The sequence below is a fragment of the Apostichopus japonicus genome, chromosome 16 (assembly GCF_037975245.1).
Source record: "Apostichopus japonicus isolate 1M-3 chromosome 16, ASM3797524v1, whole genome shotgun sequence".
Taxonomy (NCBI): Eukaryota; Metazoa; Echinodermata; class Holothuroidea; order Aspidochirotida; family Stichopodidae; genus Apostichopus; species Apostichopus japonicus.
The window spans coordinates 42537417-42546969 of record NC_092576.1 but is presented as its reverse complement, the minus strand read 5'-3'; the positions used below and the strand labels follow the sequence as shown (position 1 = coordinate 42546969).

The window sequence follows — 9553 nt, the reverse complement described above, 5'->3', positions numbered from 1 at the left end:
AATTTTCCAAATTTGTTGTGACCCTGCAGACAATCAATTGTGAATATTACATTTTTGTGTAAATTAATTACAGTAATGTGTAATATATTGTGAAATTGGAAAATTTTACATTTCAAAAATGTGAATATTACATTTTTTGGTAAATTCATTTACAATTTATTGTTAATTTCACAGTTTTCATCTGTATATATTACATATTGTTGTAAATTAATTTACAATAAATTGTTAATTTTACAGTTTTCAACTGTAAATATTGCAGTTTTCTGTAAATATTTTTACAATAATTTGTAATTTGAATTACCAAAAATGGTAAAGTTTACCGTTTTTAACTAGTTTACCGTTTTTAACTGTTTTTTTTAGTTTACAAGTGATTGTAAAATTTACAAATTATTTTTGGCATTTTAGCTGACAGCCATTTCACTGTAAAATTTACAATTTTTTTACAGTGTATATGACCAAGCTTGTTGTGGTTATCAGCCAATGTTATGACTGTGAGAGTATTGGCTGTGTTTTGAATGCTCAGTTAATTTTATATCACCCTATATAGAGAGACAATTTACATCCAGAGGGAACAAACCCCATAGATAAGATACTAGACAACAATAACAACAACAGATCACTATATAGTTCTTCCATAACCCTCCCCCTCCCCCACCCCCTGCCCACACACCCGTTAAAATACATATAGCAACTTTTGTAGTACAAGGCCGAAGCTCCGTTTTCCTATCGTGAGTCGAGAAATCAATTTAAGAGAGTGAAAAGGGTTACCTAGACAACTGTTTGCGAATGCGTTTGAAAATCATTTGTGTTTACGATGTAATATTTCTGTGGAAGAGTGGGACTATGTTGACAATAAGATGTAACAATGATGACACTTACAAGTTTCCATACACAGAGCGATACCAGAATGCAAAATGCATTGAGGTTTCGATGATTTCATTGCACTAGACTCCTGTATGAATTTTAGATCCTCCTGCAAGCAGGTACTCGCAAAGAAGCCTCATTGACTGTATCTGTCTTGAGCTGCCCTTGAAGGGACAAATTCGGCAGATAGTTACTTTTGGCTAATTCTTTCACTATTCCCTAAATCGGCCAAACCTGGCCAATTGTTTAACGGTTTCTTATATCGGCCAAATTTGGCCATTTTTTTAATGTATTATATTGTATGACTGACGGTTGTATCGATTATGTATCACAGTGCCCGGGTGAAATTCTACAGAGAAGTTCACTTTTGGTTCGAGATTCACAGACTCGACTAGCTATAGAGTCAATCCGATAGGCAGTATTTGCAAGTTAGTATAGTACACTGCAAGTTAATATGAGTTACCGTAGTCTGATTAGGTATTTGTACTGGCACTGATCAGCAGTGTATAAGGCATTGCTTTTGTATAGCCTAACCAATTTACTGAACATTATATTCCTATTTTATCACGCATTTTTCTTTCAAATAATATTCATTGAGAAAAAATTTAGTAACACCGCTCGACAACTCTTCCGACATTTTTCTTTTCCCACCGCCTTCTCGCAAGAATTCTGTTGTTAAGGGAAAAGACAATGAGGTCTTCGGTGTGAATGTAAAACACAGCTGTATTATGTGGGTGCATTTGTTTTGCTATCTGACCGAGGACTTGAACAAAAGAATTTCAGGTCCTCGGTTGTGATTTCTAAAGAATCACCACGTCCTTGGAAGAATTCTATTTTATGGGGTATTGTTAAAGTTAGGGTACATGGATTTGAACAATGGAAAATACAATGGGGTCCTCGGTCTGAATGAAACACAACATGTGTGGGTGGGTGTGTGTGTGAATTCCCGTTGCCCTTTAACGACGAATATTTGCCACGGAAATAACTGCTGGGCTTCGGAACGTCCGTATAGGAAGTGCATATTGAAGCAAATGTGGGTTGTTTCAGTCAAGTTCACATCACTATAAAAGTATTATACGACCTTTGATTATATCATAAAAGTTATAGTTATTAATATCAATAACCACCAACCTTGACGTGAGACCTTGGTTTTATGCTGAAAACCTCTGTCACTTGTATAAATTACTGGTTATTTTTGGGTTTTTTTTAAAGTTTCACTTTAGATTGTAAAAATTATCATAAAATGAGGAAAATAAAATGGACAGTTACAAGGTTAAAAAAAAATCGAGAATTACTGGCATGTAGGAAAGATAAAAAACCACGACACATATTAAAACCAAGAGATATTTTTTTGGTGGGGGGGGGATTTTAATCTCTAAATTATCTATTCTAATTTCCTCTCAAAGCAGTAATCTCAGCACTATTATTATAGTTAGCTGGCCCATGTCCAGGGGTTCTTAGTAGTTCGGAGTTAAGCAACAAATTCGGCAAGGATATCAACAATTTACGCAGGGATATCATCAACTAAGTCAGTGATATCAACAGTTTAAGTACGAGATCAATAATACAGGCGCATGCTGTTACTTGTGAAGTTTCTATTACATATGCAATCGTATGTACATATGATGGGTGACACACACGGGGTGGGGCGGAGATGGGGATAGGGAATGGAGATATTATTGTCTGTACGCAAGGGAAATGGGGGGGGTTGCCAGGCCACCCTGTTTCCCGCGCTGTGGATCCGATAGTAAGTCTTCAATCTAATTAGTGTATACATTCAGAATTTAAATGACGTATATACTTTTAATTCTTCTTAAAATGAAGTTACACAGCCTTTTCTTGAGTGATTGATTTGGCTATAGATTTTTCGATTTTTCGATTATTCGATTTGTCGATTATTTTTCGATTATCGGTCAATAGGCCAATACCAATGTAGTTTACTCTCTTTATTGTATTTATTTCGTTTACTTTTAATTCTTTTGTTTTTAATTATGATATTTTTTCACTTTTCGGAGCTTAAACAAGTTTAGCCGACTCTCAGTTTGTAACTCAGTTTATAATATTTAACATACAATAGGTATGATATTAAATTCCATTTTCAAATTCTCGAGAAAAGAAGCTAAACTTACTCATTGAAACATTGTCTGTTTCAGTTTATTTCTTTCTTTTCTCTCCTTTACCAAACCATTGAAGAATATGACAAATTATCTTTGTATATTAAATATGAAATTAAATCAATCGATATGATCTTCTATACAACCGTTATTTCGTCTTAAAATGTTTTTTTTTTTTCAAACGAATTATAATTTTAACCAGTGAGGTATACAGATCCTTAGAGACTACAGTGTGTGTAATACTGTATAATACCAGATTTTAGACTTTTGAGACAATAAACACAGAAGGTTCCTCAATCAATGTGGTTATATACTCCGTTGTATTAGCTTATTAGTATATATGGTATTTTGACCAGTTTATTCAACGTTAACATGTACTCAGGGAAGTCTCTAGAGGGGGGTGGGGGGGTGTCTCACCCCCAATCTTGGTAAAACTGACGATAGTTGGAAAATTTGGGTGCGATAGTCGGATTCTAATTTATCTAGGCCTATTCATATATTCTTGTGATTGTGAATGACCTAAAAGTTTCGGTTAAAATTGACCTTTAATCAGTCATATTTACCACGTTTTCCTTGCCACTTTGAGAAATTGTATCTCGCGATCCTTAAACTCCACAGTACAAAACTTTGTATGAATTTGAGTACTCTAAAAAAAGGCCTAATAGAACAACTGTACAACGTTCGCCAGCTTCAATTCGGTTTATTTATGTACTAATTTTGCCATTGGGTGGGTTGACCCTGTTCGCTAGCTTCAAGTAAGTGTAGGATATATATTGTCTCCATGGAATACAATAAAACACTCAATACTAATCTACGGATGCTTAAAAGTGCCATCAACATAAGAAAAACTTTGCCCCATAAGTTGACATTTTTCAGTACATTATTTAGATAACACTTAACAACTTATCATATCTCGTCAATTGGACATTTTGATGCTAAATGTTCAATTGTTCACTTTATTCCGCGGAATTATCACTCTCCATACAGTGCCATCAGAAGAGCGACAAAACACGTTCCCGTGACAACAGTGACGTAGTTCAAACTAGTGGCGCTGTTACACTTTTCATCTTCACAGCAAAGGTTACACGCCTCCACGTTTTCTACTGCGGCGCATACTTCGACACACGAGGAGGAACAGCCTCGGGAAATCCCCTTCGTAACGTCATCCACTTTTGTAATTAATTTCTTGGAAGTAACAAAGGAAAGATAGAGAAAACAGAACATTAAAAACAATGTAAATAATTGCATCAAGTAATGTTAATTAGTCGTCGAGTTAAAGAGCATATAGAGAAACCCTTACAAATTGAATATTATCTATGTAAGAATAAGCCTAATCCTCCGATCTCCCTTCAAGAATTTAAAACTGCATTTAGTAAGAAGGATTTTATTTGCAGTTAGCGCTCTTTTTATAGGGTCTCATTGCTTGTTTGGTTTCCTGTTTAGTATTTCTTCTTCGTAATGATTTGCTTCTCATTGTTGCGCAAGTCGCGATCGTTATAGTTGAATAGTATTATGATACGTTTTGTCTCTGCGGCTGCACTGTATGAATTGATATTGTTAATATGTACTATTAAAAATAAAGATAAGAACATATTAAATTGTTAGGCAATTATTGAGTTGTATTGTAATACTAAAGAACTCACAAAATTATCATGTCTATTTGTATAAATGTCAAATGAGTCAATAAAAGAGATGAAAAAAAAAAATATATATATATATAGAAACCTCCCTTCAGAAACCAGTGCAATCTCACTCCGTTGGCTAAGAAGTGGTAGGGTGTAAACCCTAAGGGGGAATTTGGAACGACTCCCCCACCCCCCCCCATAGAAAAAAAAACGTCATTTTTTTTGCAAATGGCTTACATTTAAGAACACATACAAGAAAAATGGAAACTTGTAATCCCCCCCCCTAAAAAAATGGAAATAATAGCAACAGTTTGCTATTACCAAACAAAAGGGGTAACAGATTAATACTAATGGGATTTTAGTTTCACATCAATTTCATTTAAATGAATTTAATATTAAATTTCAAGCGAAGACAGCACAATATACGTGATATAAAATTGTGAACTTCGCATTTCCAAAACAAAACGAAAAAAATAAGAAAAACAACAAATAGATAAGATTAAATAATTCTTTTAACGCAATTATTGCTAATTAACACACGATTAGTGTTCTCAGCTTAACCGATATCTTCCTGTTATAAGCGGGATTCTCTGAAAATGTATCACAAGCGACCATGACCTCGTGAAAGTTCAAACTGGTCTACTCAATAGACATATCACCGTATAAACGATATAGAATATTCCAGGTAGAAATAAAAGGAAGTCCTTGACAAACACAAACACGCACGTACACACAGACGCTGTTCATATGACTAAAGGAACTGGTGCTCACTGTACTTCCTAGTTCTCTCGAGAATGTGTCTTTGACGTGATAGTTACAGTACTGTTATATCATTTGACTTACAAAGCAATATCCGTTGCAGGTCTCGGTGGTATTTATGAGTGTGATTATGTCGAATGGATCCCCGCAAGAAACGTCCTCCCTACCAGCTCGATATACACAATGTAAACACTCAATAGCGAGGCACGGAGCTGTAAGAAAATGTGAAAAATGTAACATCATCATCATCATCATCATCATCATCATCATCATCATCATCATCATCATCATCATCATCATCATCATCATCATCATCATCATCATCATCATCATCATCATCATCATCATCATTATCATCACCACCATCATCACCACCACCACCACCACCACCACCACCACCACCACCATCATCATCATCATCATCATCATCATCATCATCATCATCATCATCATCATCATCATCATCATCATCATCATCATCATCGTCGTCGTCGTTGTGACAAAATATCGTATACATATGTTTAATTTTCTTAAACTTCATGTTCTGTTCAAAACGTATTATGGAGGGGAGAAGGGTGGGGGTGGGTGGGGTGGCGGACCGCCAATGTCCCCTTTACTTCACACCATGCATGGTTGGCTCTGATCCTGATCTTGAGTAATCAATGAAGACAACATGACATCTCCCTTGTAGTTTTTTTAGCATGTTTGCTTTCTTTTAAATTTTGAGATTAAAACGAAGCTCTTAGCCCATCCATCTGACTTCCAATGACGTGTCATTGATGAGTGTATTTACGTTACGTGGGCAGTTACAGTTGTGTTATATATACTTAATAAGCAAGAAACTTACCTATGTAGAAACAAACAGCTGTTACGAGGAGAAAGTACCTCATCTTGATGAAATAGCAATCTAAAGAAATCAACTTAGATACCCATCTATGAAGTAATTTAAAAAAAAAACATAAGAATTATTAAATATAATATCTGCTTGATGTTTCTCTTACGCCATCGCCAACTTCCGGCAAATTTAACAAGCGTGTGAAAGAATTACTCCAAAATAATGTTTTTATAATATATAGATCAAATCAAGACAGTTTCCCGACCAGTGTTCTTCACACACAAAACAAAACTAACATAACGAAACCAAAAGCATGGCAAAACAACAAAATGTGAAATACGGTAATAATCAATGATTCCCTCCGTTCATAGACAAAATCTCTTATCAAAACAATTAACTATGTCATTATTAATCATTCATGTAATGCTGTAGTTTAACGGTTTATCCCTGATAAAGGGTACATTTTTTTAAGCAAAAGTCGCACAGGAAAGAACCTGGGCACCAAACGACTGATCCGCTCTCAACCCCAGTCACCTTACATCGGGACTGTGACTGTGTGATCATCGTCGGGTGTGCATCACCATACCCCTCGAAAGGGGGACAGATACTACACATGATCTTAGCCTAAAGGCCGAGATGCCTGATAACGGGTATATTAGCCCAACGAGAAAGTTCAAACTTAGATTGTATAGGCAGATATCCTCGATTATTTAAAGAGAGTTCTGTAGCAAACGGTCGTTGTGTATGTACTTAAATGGCCTTTGTCAAATTATCTTCCTAAGAGCAATTACTGCGAAGAATATATATATATATATATATATATATATATATATATATATATATATATATATATATATATATATATATATATATATATATATATATATATATATATATATATATATATATACATATATATATATATATATATATATATATATATATATATATATATATATATATATATATATATATATATATATACATATATATATATATATATATATATATATATATATATATATATATATATATATATATATATATATATATATATATATATATATATATATATATATATATATACATATATACCGGTCGTGAAGTGGAATTTTTCTGGTGTGTTATTCTTTATTGATTTACTATATATCTGTCATACCACTTGCTTCACATTCAATTCTTATATATATATATATATATATATATATATATATATATATATTATATATTCTTATATATATATATATATTTATATATATATATATATATATTAGACACAAACATGCTTGAAACGATAAAATTGCTCCACTGCTTGGTTAACCCACAATAAAATATTTTCGTTTTAATGCAATGACGCTTTTCACATACTTAAAGAATTATTTTCCCATTTATTGTCCCCCCCCCCTTACTCATTTATTTTTTTCTTTCAGATTGATTCCAACGAAAAGACGACAAACTACAACTTAATACGATTTTATTATAATTTTTATCATGCCGTGGAGACATTGCGCTTAGAATTAGTTATATATATATATATGGGACGTATATACCCTTATCGTTGGAAACCAAACAACGTGTTAATCACACATTTAACACGTCTACGAGACTGTAGTATCCAACCCTCTTTCAACAAAGTATGTATTGTAACATTAACATAGCTCAAAGAATTAAGATCATACTTACTTTATATCAGAAGCACAAATGGTTTTCCGCTATAACGTTACAACAGGCACTGAAAAGATAAACTGCTTATATATACTCGCAGTGACTTGACATAGCTGGGCGGTGCATATAGGGTGGGTCCTTCCATTGACTGTGTATATCAGTGTATAACTCTCTAACCACGTACATTGATGTTTCATTGAAGTTATATAAAGGGTGGACGAACCCCTATCGATTTCTTCCTTACCCTTGTTGGTATTTATCGATCATGTGATCTTCTGAACATCTGGCCAGGAGGACCCATCAAAACAATAACAGTGTATTAACGTGGTGTAACAATTTGTATGCCATCTCAAATTAAAGAATCATGAAGGGGTGAGCGAGGGGTGGGGAAGGGGGTGAGGAGGAAGGGGTGGGAAGGAGGTGAGGAGGGGTAGGAAGGGGGTGAGGAAGAAGGGGAAACGGGGAAGAACGGGCATGGGGAGGAAGTGGGAATTGAGTCATTTAAACTGCCTCCAATTTGGACCATAGATGTAGTTACAAAGCAAAACTAAAAAAAAGAGAATACATAACACACAAAATTATTGAATTTACCTTTTCTCCTACATTTATTTTCCATTCATGAAAACTAATGATTGTATTAATCAAGGTAAGAGACAAAACAACGTCGGATTTTAAAACAATCCCATATTATACTGTATATGGTTGCAAAATATTCCACAATGATAATTTTATTAACTATATTTCAGTACTAATCTCGTTTTTTACCTCACTGCCCGTACTTAAAAACAAGCAGATTAATCAACGGTCATAGATGTGTCAGGCTCGGACCCATCTATGGAGATGAGGGGAGGGTGGGGAGGGAGGGCAGCCCCGTCTTCACCACTAAAAATATACATTAAAAGTAAGTTTAGATTAGCTGTTGATCTAGTTTATAGCTTCAATATGACTCATTATGCGCCATTTCATGTTTAATAGTTCGCTTTCCTTCTGACGGGGGGGGGGGGGGTGGGGATGGGGGTACCACAGAAACCCCTACACTACATGGAAGTCGGCTTCGACAACCCCAGTGGCAACACAACCCCATGTTCATAATCATGTATGCGGCCCTGGTTGTCCATTATTAAAATCGTATCTTTACAAAAACTGATTAATATATCCTGATGTATTTCTATTTAACCCAGTATTAAAATACTATAAAGTATGAATAAACACAGTGCAGTGGTTATATAACGATTATTTTCGATTCAGACCTAATTTCGTTTTGTCCTGTGTGTTTATTGTTCTGTGATATTAGGGTTAAATACGACATCAAACCTTGTTTGTTCTCTGTTTGAAAACAAAAAATATGATACCATATTGCAAAAACTACCGCAAATTTCCCTTTAAAATCTATCGATAAAAACTCTATGAATTATGACGTAAAATTTGTACTAAAGCTAATGTATTGCAATTGCTTTCTAAAAATACTTTAAAAAAAATTAGCTGAGACGATCGCCGACCAGCAGCAATTATCGATTACTTTAAAGAAAAGGTCCTTGAAATAATCGATACGCTGTTAGAATAATGGGTGACGTCATTACAGGCCATGTAGGAAGAAAATAGATGGCGCTATTGCACTTGTCTTCGTTACAACAGAAGTTACACTGTTCGCTTCCAGTTTTCAGACACTTATCTGGGCAAGTTGAAATATT

The 9553-nt window shown here is 34.4% G+C and overlaps 1 long non-coding RNA gene across 1 annotated transcript; it reads right to left on the bottom strand.

Moving 5' to 3' along the window:
* Positions 1-2284: 2284 nt before the first annotated feature.
* On the bottom strand, positions 2285-8036 carry LOC139982867 (uncharacterized). The gene is made up of 4 exons (XR_011798402.1): positions 7881-8036; positions 6210-6295; positions 5447-5574; positions 2285-4163 (listed from the first exon to the last, which is right to left on the bottom strand). It is a non-coding gene; the product is annotated as an uncharacterized lncRNA (long non-coding RNA).
* Between the last annotated feature and the right edge of the window lie 1517 nt (positions 8037-9553).